The following is a 16,002-nucleotide window of genomic DNA, read 5'->3' as shown; positions in this document are numbered from 1 at the left end:
TTGTTTGACTGATAATTATATCATTTTTTTTTTTTTTTTTGTATATGAACGTGGCATTTTTTTTTTGTGCAGTACTACCAAACTGCTAGGTATCACCATAGACAACAACCTTAACTTTGACACTCATATTAATAATATCTTGAAAACAACTAACAGAAAAATAGGCTCTCTATACAGGATCAAACCCTTCCTCACTCCTGCAACTAGAATAACTATCGCCCGCACCCATCTTATGTCTACCCTACTCTATGCCTCTCCCATTTTCACTAACCTGTCAAAAAATAACCTTAAAAAACTAGAAAACTCCTACAACAACATAGCCAGATTTGCCACTGTTAACCCTTTTAAAACACACCACTGTATTAATCTAAAATAGCTAGGGTGGCTTGAATTACAGCAACAGCTAAAATATAATCAACTGACCATTGCCCATAAAATTCTTTATCAACCAGCTAAGACATCCATACTATCTAACCTTATTCATCCCAACAATAACCTGAAATCTCTACGATCTTCACAAAAAATCCTCATAAATATTATCAAATCAAACAATAGAGCTGGAGACTCTCTCTTCACTAACACTGTTGGGAAAATCTGGAACTTACTCCTCACTGAACTTTCAACACTTCCCTCTATTTCCTTGTTCAAAAATAAACTTAAGCTCTTCCTTAAAACACATTGGATGTGCCCCTGTACTAAACCTGACTAACCTACATGCTCTCACTACTTGTTTCAACCCCACCTTATATGCTCTAGCTACCTGTTTCTACCTCACTGTCTCAGCTCAGTAACAATCTCATCAGAATTCAACTACCATTCTACCTCTACTACCTAGCCTTACCTATTAGTATACTCTCATAAAAGTTCCAGTCTTCATCATTAAAATTTTCTTACTCAACTTCTATTCCAGTCTTACTTTCCTTTTTCCCCTTCTTATATCTAGAATTATATTATGTGTTTTACTATCAATCTTTCTGAACAGTTAAAATGCAGCCTCATGATAAATTGTATTATGTTTAGTCAATATTTTGTGTTATATACTCTATATACCTGTAACCACTTTTTAGCTAATACTGCTTTAGTTATGATTAATGTAGTTGATCTCATATATGTACTTCTGTAGATATGTACTGTAATTGAACTTTGGAGCTTATCTCCCCGGGCCTCTGCTGAAAATCGACATATATCCAGCTAGACTATCCCGGTCAACAAATGTAAAATAAAAAATAAAATAAAATAAATAATGATGCAAAATCAGGGTCAAAGCAGATAAAAGGAACATCCTCAGTCATGAGGAGAAACAAATTATCATGGCAGCACTTGAGACATATGGCAAATATCTTTTTGAGAATAAGGGACCACAACAAACTTAAAGGGCAAATTACTGGTATTAAGTTGTTATGGTCATTAACATGGTTAGTGGAAAGAACTACACATTTAAATACTGCATAAAGGGAACAGATTATATGGTATAATGTGCTGGAGTAGAATGCACTTGCCCATACCCGTAATGGGGGGGGGGCAGGTTAACACTTATCCCTTTAACACCAGATGAGGAATACATCCTCAGCATTTGCAAGATTACTGTGGCACAGAAGATGATAAGACTGGAATAATCAGATGTGGCATGGACACTCTGTATTACCAATGACTGTAGCAGCAACAAACCTCTGCTCATGAAGGTTGCTTTAAAAACAGTAATATATACTTATATAGAGCATTGAATGATGACATAAAATGATTACATTAAATACGAGAATTACTTCAGCAGGTGAACCCTCCACTTCTGCACAGAATATATGCATGGTAAGTGTCCCCCACACCTCCTTACACAGCACACAATAGTGCATTCACTTCTTTATTGGTAATGTCTTCAAATCACTTTTTACAGGGTCAGCAGCTGAAATAGACCCTTCTACTATACCAATACATTTAGCATAAGAATTGTTGTTGAAGATGATGATGATGATTACATAGTTATATTTATGTGGCAGCATGTGGAATGTGGCATGCAGTCCTCAGGTTTAGTTGAATATTCTCATATACTTCAATATGTTAGTAACTCTGCAGGAAGTGATAGTGCAGCACAGAGTCATGCACATGCTGCCATTGCAGTCATAACTGTACAAATAAAAATGCATGCACCTCTACACCAGTATCTCCAAAGCCAGAAGAAGACTTTCAGGACGATGGCAGACATTTGGAGGTAACAGTCTTCACACTGATAGTTTTACAAGGGGAGGCCAGGCAGAGGAATTTTATACAGCTTCTCCAGGAAAAATGTAAAGCATTAGCTGCCCAGCAGCACATGCAGAGTGACATTGTTAGGGCTCAGAACACTGCATGTAGAGTCAGCTGGAAATGGACATTGTCCTCCAGGGTATATACTAGGATTTCTAACACTACATCCAAACATTGGAAAGTAGGGATAAAGCCCTGATCACACTCATGCACAATATGGTGGCACACCCAGCATCCATAGCCACCTCCATCTGTACACTTGGTAGGACTTTCCAAGCTTGAGTAAGAGGAGGGGAAGTGCACAGGGAACTATCCAGACATGCGGGGCAAAATCAGATGACACTACAAGTGCTTCTCAAGAAAGTATTATAATTAGTAGGGAGGAGACAAGTACAACAGATTTCATGCAGGCCACATCAGAATTCATTAACAAATAGCAGAATCTCACACTCGGGGTCCCACATCACTGTCAGATCAGTGTCTGCAGCATCTCTCACATTGAGAAGGTCACAGCATTGGACCAACTCACCAGTCAGTTCTCATGACATCCCTCTTAAAAATCATTTATACCATCACCTAACTTATAATTTTGAGATGTGCGTGTGACACATTTGACCTTGGCATACTGTGATTCAAGTGTGACATTTCTATTGCTTACAATATGACATTCTCAGATGTCTATGTTTGACTCAAAGGGGAGTAATTTATTAGCATATTAAAAGAAAAAAAGGTGGGGGAGGGAACTCCTGACACTTTCCAAACTGTATGCATTTCATCCCTGTAAAAGTACTGCTTAAAACCTAATGGAATTGTGGAAAGAAAGATGTATGTCATTAAATAAGATTAGAGTGATTAGCAGCATTAGTGCATTACTGTTATTACAGTTCCCTGTTACCTACAACTTCAGTGTAGTATTACTCAATTATTTATGGAAACACTAATAGGAAAATTAAGAAAATGTGAGTATCCAGCTTTGTAAACTAACGCTGTTGCCACCTGGTCCTCACCACTGCACAAATGATATATATATATATATATATATATATATATATATATATATATATATATATATATATATATATATATATATAGGTCTCTGAGGCCACAAATTATTTTGTATGACAAAATGAAATAATGTGATATGCAGTACCTCAATAGACAACATAGTTCACATTGAGGAAACATTGTTGTTGTTGTGTCTTTCGGCTTTTCCCAGTTAGGGTTCGCCACAGCGTAACTACGGTCCGCTAATGATTGGAGCAGATTTTTATGTGCCGAGTTGCCAGCCCTGACGCACAACCTGCAACGAAAGTACGCCCATTCACACATGTCTCCACACAGAAGACACTTTAGCTGAGAATCAAACAGGACAACGTCTTACTGTGAGGTGACATCACTACCGCAGCACCACCACCGCAGTTCTCACATTGAGGAAACACTGCATAAGAAAAAAAAAACAATATAATATGTTTTCATTCAATTGCAAGGTATGCACTCATGTTAAATACTAAAGGAACACTTCAGGTCATTTAGTACTTGCATACTTAGGTTCACCACCTCACTAGAATGGATTTTGAAAAAAACAGTTAAACATGTGATTTTTCCTTATATGATGACATATGACATCACTGAACAGGAGTCAGTGAGTACTTAGGCATAACTTTTACAAACAGTAATATAAGAACTGGTTTTGAAATAAAAAACATAACAACATAGCCCACACATATCACTGCAGGCATCAGTTATACTGTGTTTTTTTTTACATGAAAGGAAACATTAACTTGAATGTCATGGTCCATAGTTCTGGAAGGGATGCCCCATCTTTACATGTGCATCCGTATACCACACATAAGCCTGCCTCATGGGGCCCCTTACTATTTCTGCCAGCTGGTTGCTATTAGTCTTAGTAGGAGTGGAACTGGAAGCTGCAGTGACAGCATGGGTGACTTAACCACCAGACCAGCACATGATCATGTCCTGCAGAATGCAACATGTTGTAAACATCCTGCATGAAGTTGCTTGGTTATACTGAAAAATACCCCCATACTCAGCCAAACACCTCAAATGACTCTTAAAGAGACCAAAGATGCTCTAAGTGACAATATGAGTCTGGCTATAGGACTGTGCTGTAGTCCTCTTATTCAGCTTAAGATGGATTTCTCATTTGTGTCATAACCCATGGCTCCAGTAGATATGCAGCACCACCTGGATGACAAAAATAAAAGAGAGAGAGAGAGAGAGAGAGAGCGGGGGTGGTTACTATTCAGCAATACATTTTTCCATGAATAAAAATAAAAAAAAAAAAAAAAAAAACGCTTGCAACAACATGACTACTGGGCATCCTACCAGGAAGGAAGAGGCAATAGAGTGAGCTAGTGTGCCATATATGAGAATTATGTGCACTGCCAGGATGATGGGCAGAGATGTTGGTGATGTACCCCCATGCATTTTCTTTTATATTTTTATCATTTAAAATGTGTCACCTTGTCAGAAAATAGTTATATTTTAAAATAATATGCATGTGAAAAACAATTTATTACTTTCAAGACTTTTTTTTTGGTAGTAAAAGGGGGAGTACCTTACCAAATGGGATTATGATGTATGGCCATGAATGAAGGTGCAATACTTGTCAGAAAAAACAACATTGAGAAAATGCTAAGTTCATGAAAAGATTAATGGAAGGGCTTATTATAAGGAAAATAAATGAAGTGTGTGTTTTTGTTACATTTTAAGAAACAAGGGACTTAGTGGATTTCTTCCTGGTAGTTTTTAACAAAAACATATGCAGGATCTATCTGCTACCTTTTGTGGTCATTCCTTTTTTTTATTATAGTTTCCATAATATGTTTGCAGTAGTTTATTTTCTGTCACACTCTGATATATATCACATATTGCTAAAATCAAAACTCTACAAATGAGTTTGGTAACAGACCAATGTGTCCAAGGACATCTTCAGGTGGAGGTTTGGGTAGAAGTAGTAATAGGCATTAAGAATGTTAGCTTGGGGAGGGGAAAGAAAGGGTTAAGTGGGAAATTAGGAGGATTGGGAGGAAATGAGGTAAGCCTAAGGAAGAACTTAATGGGCTTTATGTGAGTGTAGCTGGGTAAGGAATCACATTTTGGTATGAACTCGGTACCCTCCCTAATTTTTGGAACATTAAGGGTTGTGTGGTTATTTTATAAGTTTGGGTAGGTGGAGAAGAGGGGCAGGCTTGCCTCTCTTCTGTTCCTCCTCTAGTGTTGGATGTTGATTTCAATGAGGTGGGAAGTAAAGTGAGTAGCTGGACACTGCTTGATAAGTAAAAGTAAACAAGTGGAGGTAAGGACACTATTTATTTAGTCAGGGTGAGCGAGGTCACGCTGCACTAGTTAATTATATGGATGTTATGCTGTGATTAATTAAAATATTGGTCAATAAATTTATGTTTATGGAAGTTTAATAATGGTTGTCAAAATCATCTGGACGTACAACCTGATTTAAGTACACTTTTGTTTGCATTTGCCTTGTTTCAGTGATAGTATTGCATTTTATTTATTTGTTTCATTGAATGTTAATTGAATATTGTGGTCTCTCTGTCTCTCTGCAGTTAGTTTTATACCCTCCCTCCCTGTCCTTGTTGCGGTTTTAATCTTGGTAGCTTTGGAATTGCCCACCCCTGCTGTAAATGTGTGTTTCGACACTCCTCCTGGACCCATCTCATTTGTTCACTCAAGTGAGTACAGTGAGATCATTTGGGAAGGACTACCCCCTTGCTTATTTGATTTCAGACACTCTTACCAGTCTCATCTGATCAGCTGTATCTACTGTGTACAAAGAGAGCATCGGGGAAGGACAACCCCTGTAGTCTCCTAATTTTTCTCTGTTTCTTCCCTCTCCACTATATGTTATTCAGCTGCTCTTACTGTAATTGTTTTTTACCATCTTTATTACCTTAGTCTGCTGCTCTGTTCTCATAAGTGTTCAAGTGTTCTTATTCTCTACTTATTACTGCTTGTTAGTAGCCTGATTAAATTTGTCTGATATTCTAAGCATCTTAGTTTTGGTTTTAGCACTTGAGCTTCTGGCCAGTTATTTTACATTTAGGGTTTTTGTGGACAAACCCTTATCAAACCCTCCTTTCCATAAGTCCACCAAGTACTCAGAACCCTATGTCTGAACAATTCCCATCAGTTTCCCCTGCCAGCCTGGTCAACATGGGCATACTGAGACAGTGTAGCAACTGTGTCATGTTCACGCACAGTCCCCTTCTCCTAGCACATAATTGTTCTACTTGCAGGAAATGCATCTACAACAGCAAGCTGGAATCCACGCTGTCTCACACCACAGTCAGTACTCCTGACAAAGGGGAGATTGCCAGCACAAACATCAGACAACCCACATCACAGAGTCGTACAACCACCTATGCAGGGGTCCTCAACAAAAACTTACATAAGCAACAGAGATGCCCAAAACACACTCACAAATATTCTACAAACAACACCAGTCACATCACACATAGTAGTGAACACATCAGTGTCTCAAAAACACAGCCCATTAGGCATAACAGGAAACCAACTGAGCCATTAAGGCATAACAATAAACCAAACATACTAGTCACTGGCGATTCAATAGCGAGATACACTGATGTCCCCCCTCACCATGTTCAACAAGGTCATGGTTAGCTGTCTGACAGGTGTTGGAATCCACCACATTACGTATGCACACACACTTTAGTCTCTCCACAACAGGTGCAAGTATGACTCTGTCATTGTCCATGTTGGTGTGAATGACTTGAGACATACCTCCCTGGACTATATGAAGAGAGACATGATTGAGCTCTCAGAATTTGTGCTCCAGGCAGGTATAACCCTAGCCCTAAGCAGCATTCTACCATCACCAAGAATGATACCACAATATCAACAAAAAATTATTGTCTTCATCAGTTGGCTTAGTTTCTGGTGCCTTTCCAAGGGGATCCCATATCTGTCTGCCTGTGATAGCATGCTTGACAAGTCTATACAGTTTGTCAGAGATGGCCTCCACCTGTCACCTCTGGGGTTCTGGATCTAGGCCAAGGCTCTTGCCTCCCCCATTGTGACTTTTTTAGCCGGTGTCCCAAAGACAAGTCTTCTAACATAAAAGATATGTCAAAAAGCAAATTGAAGGTCATGATGCTCAATGCTAGAACCCTTAACCTGAAAATGCACTCACTGGAGGCTCTCCTCACACTGGATGATATGGATGTCTGTGCAGTCATGGAAACTTGGTTCAGGACTGTGGAGAGCACCCATGCCTTACCAGGCTATACCTCATTCCACACTTTCCGACCCCAAAATGAGGTCGGAAAGACTAAGGGTGGTGGAGTCTCTATCTTCATTAAGGACAGGCATACCTCCAGGCTGGTCTACATAATGACGCACTGGAATCACTCCAGGTGCAACTGACAGTTGACAAGACACCCATCAAGTTACAGCCAGCTATAGACTCCCATCCATGATTCAGGATATCCACTCCTCCTACCTGGACCTACTTGACTCCATCAAGGTACCCCCTAACACTCTGATCCTTGGTGACTTCAACTACCCCACCATAGACTGGATGAACTATTCCTGCACTAACGCACAATCCCCCACTCAGGCATCATCAAAAAGCTAACACAACTTGGTTTTAATCCTGATCTCATCAGAAAGGTGGCTTACAGATAGGACCCACAAGGTCAAAATAGGTGCCACCACCTCCAGCAGCAGACCTGCCACTAGTGGTGTTCCCCAGGGATCTGTCCTGGGACCCCTACTGTTTGGCAACTACTTCTCAGAGATCCAGACAAAGGCAAAAGGCCTATGGCTGAACAAGTTTGCAGATGACTGTAAGTTGGGTGCTGTCACTGACTCCCCAAATGATGTTAACATACTGCAAGAGGGTCTCACAGCTGCAAATAACTGGTGCCAAAGTCATGCCCTTAAGTTAAATCCAAAAAAATGTATTATCAGTCCATTCAGCAAAACCACAGCCCCTACTGATTACCACATCAACAGCAACCCCCTGAGCACACGACCTGTGGTGAGACACTTGGGTACTCAGGTTGACAACAATCTCACATTTGACCATCATGTGGTGGCAGTGGTCAGAAAAGCCTTTTACTTAGTTCATTTCATAAGTAAAGGGATTGCATCCAGAAAAAAGGAGGTTATTACCTCTCTGCACTCCTCCCTCATTAGACCTATAATTCAGTATATACCTCTCCAAACACCTGCACCAACTAGAAAGGTCACAGAAATACCTCTCAAAGAGAATCCATGGCCTGTAAATCCTGTCCTAGGTGGACAGGCTGAAATCACTATCACTCTACTTGGTATTATACAGATTGCTCAGCAGTGATCTGTGTCTCACCTACAAGGCAATATCAGACCTTGTCCTACTAGAGATGCTCAATATCTGCAAGTCTAACTCCTCACACATTAACCACTTGATAGGCCTAAATCTAATATCAACAAAACTTGCTTGAGAGACAGGTTTGTCTCGCAGAGACTGTCCCATCTCTGGAACAGACTTCCCATGCATGTAAAACAGAGTACCTCACTGACCCTCTTCAAGCACAAACTTGATGAGTGGATGGGAAACCACAAATTTGTCTCAGGGGTTCCACCTTTGTCTCTCATTGACAGGAGTGACAGGTGGTGACTGAGGTTTCTTTTTTTGGGGATAAACTCTTGGCTAGGCTTGTAAGGGGCCCACAGCTATTAGCTTAGTAACCTCGTATGATCCTATGAAATGTCATTTAGTGTGATGTGTTTATTGAAGGGGACTGGGAAAAATACAGATTTTTTTTCTGTCTTTTAAAGTGATGTGTCTAGAATTCTCAGTATTGCAAGAAAAGAAGATATAGAGTATGCACTGACATAAAAATAGCTGTTCCCTTGACTTTTTAATTAATCCCTTGCTAAGAATGGTATGCAGATCATTTTCTAGATATACTGTATAGACTTATTAAAATAAACTACCAGCTGTCTCTAATGTTAGAGTTTCTAAAAATTTCACTAGAAATAGTTCAACAGTTTCATTGTTGTCAGTCTATGTATGTTGAAAGAAAATTCAGCATAGTATGGCAATTAGAAAGTGACAGATTACTATGTCCCAAAACATTTGCTTTACAATGTACCATCTATATATCACTTATGCTCAGAGAGTGACAGTAGAAAGGAAGACATCATAGAATTCCAAAATATTATTAGCACCAGAGCTAATTGGGCAATTTGTTTTCCAATTAGAGTGATGGTAATCTCCAGTTCAGAGGCAATGTAAAACTACACCAAGAAACAAACACTTCGATAGCAACGAATTAAAGACTGTAGTCTTGACCATGCTAGTCTACCCCTTACTAGCCCATGCACAAGCATTTCCAGATTCCCCCCCACAGCACATACAAACATGTATTCAGTTGCCTCTACAGATATGCATGCTTATGAAATCATTCATATACCTGCATTACTCCTCACAGCTTCACTTTTTGAATTTCCCACAAATCAATCATTCAGACACCCACAAATGCACACACACACACACACACACACACACACACACACACACACACACACACACACACACACACACATTCATTCATGCCCCTAAAGATACATACAAATGAGCACATGTACATGCAAATGGGGCTTAATAATCCCTAACTGCATTCATGCTATGAGCTCTGAGTGATCTGTTTGAGTTAATGAGTGTACGCCATCAAAAGATGATATACACTCATCCCTCCTTATGACCAAAATAATGTTGAAGGGTTATCGTCCTTCTCTCTCGATCTTCTGTGCTGTACCATTGGGAATGCCATTTCTAGTGGCGGCACATACATACTGTCAATGTTCATATAACGTTGCATTAGAAGAATGATCTCTGAATCGCACTGGCTTACTGCACTGCCGAAGCTTTCCATTACCTTTTTGAGTATCATCGATAACGTGCCCTGCGTTGCTACAATATCAGACTTACAACAACTTTTATGTGTCTGTAACTGGTGCTTTAAAGTACTTTAACTGCAATGGTGAAATAATTAAATTAAAATAAAGGTCTTCAATTAATAAATCAAACTGTGATTGTTACATTTTGCTTGCACCTTAAAAGAAGTGTCAAGTACATTTGCAGCTAAATTTCACAGCTAAATGTCACTGAGTGTAGTGACCTATACTTGGCTTACAGGGATCCTTGGAACACGCTCTGCTAAAACTTTTGTGCAAAAACTACTTGATCTAGATACCTAAACTTTGCTTGCAACATAAATAGGAAATTTTGGAGAGATAGATATATATTTCAGGGAATTCCCTTTCTTTGGATCAAGCTCCCAATCCATGTGAAACAAAGTCCATCCATAACCCTATTTAAGCATAACTTGGACCATTTGATGGGAAATCGAAAATTCACCCCAGGTCTGGCACCCAGATCTCTGATGGACAGGGTCAGTTAGAAAATCATGTTGTAAGTAACCAACATCAACCCTCCATAAATGTAAAAAACATATAACTTGTGGGACACATTTGAGTTGCACAGCTAGGCTTATAAAGGCTGTAGTGGTCGTTAGCCTAGTATACACTTATGAAACTTTCTAACTTTTACTTGAAAATATTGAAGAGTTTTAGATTTCTTTCTCTGCGGAAAAGGCACAAAAAATAGTTCCTACCCATATTCCAAGGACTGATAATGAAATCCTCAGAGTATCACTTCTAAAACTGTGATTAAAGGAAAACTGTATCTTGGGTCCAGAGGTTAGAGTATGTTAAAGTTTTCTTCTTTCACCAATGTACAGTGTTAGTGCATATAAGTAACAGTTGTGAAAGGGTACTGTCCCCATTTCATAGGATGCATCAGGGCAGTTTTTAAAGCTTTTTCAAGCTTTGAGTCTCAAAACATGATGTTTTCCTTTCACAGTTTTCAAAACTTCTATTGCTTAACTTGGAGTTACAACATGGGTCCTCAAAATGTGTCCAAAGAGCTAGTATGAGAGACATATATGAAAAAAAGTGACAGGCAGTTAATGAGTTTCCCAGATTTTCTGTATCTTTTTCATTTTCTGACTTCAAATACTTTGTTTGCAGCTCATACACACACACACACACACACACATGCACAAAGACACACACACAAAGACACACACACACACACACACACACACACACACACACACACACATATATATATATATATATATATATATATATATATATGGGTTCATGTCAGTTGAACGAAAACCCATATCCCCGACGGCCAGATCGCCGAAATGGAATTGCCGAAACTGCACATCCCCGACAATCTTGAGTAGTGTGGAATGGGATATATTCTCATTCCCACAATGTGGTGGGATCTCGGAGTTGGTATAATTAAGTAGGGGGGGTGGTGGCGCAGCCCCTGACATGAGGGGTGCAGGGGGGCTTGCCCCCCTTCTATACAGGTATTTGTGAATGTTTTAGGTGTATTACAGACACGGGAATAGGTTACGTGCTGTAATACATTCACTTACCTTTGTCGGGGATGTGCAGAGTTGGCGATTCCGGTCATCGTGGATGTGGGTTTTCATTCAGCTGACATTAACCTATATATATATATATATATATATATATATATATATATATATATATATATATATTAAGATGTGCCTCTTAATTACTGCATAAACTTTCTGCTGGTTCACCTAGTCTTATCGTATGTATTTGCACTTTCCTTCACTGTGTGCTGCCACCAAGGAAATCAAAATGTAAACAATAAATAGGTACCTGGAAAAATCTTTCCAGATCAAACATTTTGCTGACTGTCTTAGTTTGCATCCAGTTCCATGTTTGCACAAATATGGATAGTTGATTTGTGTACCTTACTTCAAAGCCATTATTGTTTTCTTTGTAGCTGTGCTATACCTTGCTTTATTTGATTGTGATTTATTTTGTTTTTACATAAGACTTTGAGCAATAAATATCAGTCGTAACACTCACTAAGTCATTCAGTATACTCCTCATAGTGATTGAAAAGTTACACAGTCTTGCTTACCCATATTAACATGTGCTGCTGATATGCTCCTAAAAACATGCAACTTGTTGACATAATGGCTAAGGTGTTTGCTGTAGAAACATAAGGAAAATTGTTTGATTCTCACCTGTAGGGTAATTTGTTATTCTTAAAATGTCCCACAATGGCAACAAGCCTAGTATTTAATCAGTAAAAACGAAACCAGGAACCAACAGGTTGAGTGCTTTCATATCATCTGTTCTGCTTACAAGCCTAGTATTTACTTAAAACTTCTCTAGTGGCTCCTGTAGATAATACTGTACTTTATAGATTCTGCAGCCAGACAGGTAAGGTGTTTAAATCCCACACAGTGGTTAACTAGTGTGACTGTCATGTACACTTGGCTCCTTGATAACCCCCTTAAGGGGGTGAATTTGCCATAACAGTTAAGGTCTTCACATTAAAAACGCACAGTACAGAATTTGATTCTAACCTCGGTTTATTGGCTAGGCTTAAAATGGCCCTTCAAAGCTGTTAACCTAATGTTCACCTGTGTAGCTGTTTTTAGTCAAAGTAAATTATTACTTGTCCTACATTATATTATATATGTATAATAACAATTCAAGCTTAATTTTAAGTTGATTTACATTTCATAGTTATAAGTCAAAACCTAGGCATCATTTTTTCATGCTACAATAGCCTGTCTTATTCGGGTTGCTTCACTATTTTGTTATATTAACACTGGTTAAAACGACGTACTGTTTTACTATTTGCCACTCACATTTCTTCTATTAGATGCTGATATTTCTTTTTGAAATATAACCATCTCACATACAAAGAGAACACTTCTGAGGCCAAGAATGAGCAGCAACAGACAGACTTATAGATTACTACTCATTTCATTTTAAACAATATGTCTTGCAAGACTACTTTTCACCTTGCATGTACACTACAAGCCCACATCTAATTTCTGCAGAATCAATATATGCTGCTAGAATTAATACTGTTATTTACTTATATTCTTTGGGTGACAAATCAACAAAGTAGTCTGCAAAAACTTCGACCACAAAAGGTCAACAATGCATATGTCCACAAGCAGCTCTGCATGTGCAGGCACAATCCTCACTTCATGGACACCAAAAAAAAAAAACAAATAGCACCCACAAATTACATATACCAACTCTGAAACTGCGCAATCCACAGGAATGTTGACTTATTGATTAAATAGATGTCCTCACCTAGCATTTTGACCAATGCCTGAGTTCTATATATACGTAAATATAAGGAGTCAGTTTCCTTATATAACAAGCTTTTTAACAGATGTCTTGTACTGCTTATTGAAATGCAGTGCAATGCATTGCTGTTGCCCTTGTAGCTGTGTTATTATTATCAGCTCCTGCTTGGTGTTGATGCTAAAAAAAAACAACTCAGTCATCCACTGTGAAGTGTAGAAAATGTGATTTCTCATGCTAAAGCAGATATCCACACTAAGGTAAGACAGATGAGCACAGTGAGTTCCAGCAGTCTGTCCCAACTAATACACAGAGTAAGCCTCAGGAGTCAAGCTAAAGGTGAAATATCTTTATTGCAAAGCATATATATTTTCCTGACTCAAAGTCAAGACAAAGTGTAAATATGAAGGTTTATACCTTTTCATAAAATGCAGTGTGAAACAATCCATCATGACATAGACAAGAGGAATGATATTTTATTCTTCCAAGTAAGTACTTCTTCTTTTAACCTGGGTTGTAGAAATATTTTTCACAAGACCATACCATTATATAAAAGAATAGCAGTGAAGCAAGGCAATGGGTTTATAGATTTAATTTATAAATGCAAGTTCTGGTTTCATGGCCCAAAAATCAATACACATGGGTGTTACTCTTTGTATGATAGTGAGTGTCTATCTGCATAAGTGTGTGCTAACTGTGCTTCTGAGTATATATGCATAATATTGCATACTCTCTAACATAAATACAGACATAACAGCTAATGTAGCTACAATTAGAAATGTATGTTCCATAGGACCAGATAAAACACATAGTGGTTTCTTATACAGACTCAAGGAGTACTTGACTAACTCCCTATCAATCATATTACATAAAATGTCGATGTGTGGACAAGTGTCTGCTATGTGGAGTCAGACTGTAGTTTTAACAATTTGTGGTGTCACATTAGGCCCAGATCAGTTTTAGACCCATTAGACTGACAACATTTCTGTCTAAAATAATGAAAAGACCCTTAATGGAGTTTATGTAGAGTGATATAGGGGATCTGCATCCGTTTCTTTTAAATATGGAACAGTGTGTTTTATCCAAAGGTGATGTCTTCCTTTTAAGTTAGGTGGCATCCTTCATAGGCATGACAACAGCACCTATCAATTGCTATGAGTATGTATTGCTTATTTTCAACTTGGGTAAGTCATTCAACTCTTTTCTATATGAAGAAATAAAAGAAAAAGAAATATAATTTGGTATCAAGACATCCATAAGTCAGTGTAAATAAGCAGTGCTTACCTATTCTGTCATGTATACTTCATAGAAAGAACAGAAAGGAGATAGAGTGAATATTATGGAATTATACGTTGAGACTAAGAAATGAATGTATCTACTTCCCTGCAATGAGTATGGAGTACAGTACGAAAACTCAGTAGTGTATGCTTTAATTGTCCAATGCATACACTAAGATATCACACAATTTAATTAAATTAAATAATCTCTTTGCTTTTCTTTCTGGGATGGAGTTTTTTTCTGTCAGCTAGGAGTGCTATGGAATATAGCAGAACTGGTGTTGCCTTAGGAGGGTGTACGGAATCTACTTTCTATTATTAAAGAAAGTTACACATTGGTGTAAGATATCATCTGATGTCCTGCTCATTGTGTTGTCATTATACTCTATAATCAAGGCATGTGTGCAAATCATCCTCTTCCCTGAATGGATGACATTCTTAAAACTGTAGGCATCAATGTACCAACTGATGCCAACAGCGTTGCCCAGTGGAATCCAGCTGCATTATATCTAATGATACTGGGCATACCGCTATGTGATTCCTATACTCCTGATATGTCATTCAACACATCTGTTACACTATGGGGAAATTCCTACTGAAAACAAAGCTTCAAATAGCGAAGGAAAACCTACTACACAACCTAGCTTGTTATGGGTCTATGTCAATTGATCAGCAAATGACATTGTCAAAACCCACATGGTCAAGTCCACATGATTGACAAAGTGGTTTGCCAACCATTTTGACTGAGATCATCGTAGAGTGGTGATTGAGGAATGTACCCCTTTCCCTACTGTAGTACAATCTCAGTGTTGGTAAATATAATTAGCAGAAGGTGTGTGGTGCTGCAGGGTGCTTACCCCCACAACATTGTTTTTTGTGTTGTTTCCTTTGGTTGATGAACTGCTACGTTGATTGTGTGGTCTTGTCCATGTGGGTTTCAAAAATATCATTAGTTGATCAATTGAACTAGATCTACTTCTCCCATCTACTATGCACTGTGATGTAAGGTCCCACCAATGGAAACCTTCACAGTACAAGATCACTTCATTAACATATTATGGTAATGTCCCAGAGTTTGTAGTCATTCCTAGGGAATAAGACATTTTTATGACTCACTAACAAGCATGATAGCTGACAACCTCTCTCTGGTGTAATGCAGATGAGGCATGTATTCTATGCTAATTAGCTACATAAAGCATATTCATTCTATAATTCTACAGGACAGCTTTTGATTATAATGACACACCCTAGTATAGCAGTTTATAGACCACAG

At 38.5% G+C, this 16,002-nt stretch overlaps 1 protein-coding gene across 4 annotated transcripts in view; it reads left to right on the top strand.

Moving 5' to 3' along the window:
* Positions 1-16,002, top strand: part of LOC122813969 (neurotrimin-like) — a 2,345,907-nt gene that overhangs the window by 1,992,663 nt on the left and 337,242 nt on the right. The gene's annotated exons all lie outside the window — the stretch shown is intronic.

The sequence above is a fragment of the Protopterus annectens genome, chromosome 10.part0 (assembly GCF_019279795.1).
Source record: "Protopterus annectens isolate FY-2018-M chromosome 10.part0, PAN1.0, whole genome shotgun sequence".
NCBI classification, from domain to species: Eukaryota; Metazoa; Chordata; order Ceratodontiformes; family Protopteridae; genus Protopterus; species Protopterus annectens.
Note: the sequence above shows the minus strand (reverse complement) of the source record. Positions and strands in the feature narration are given on the sequence as shown.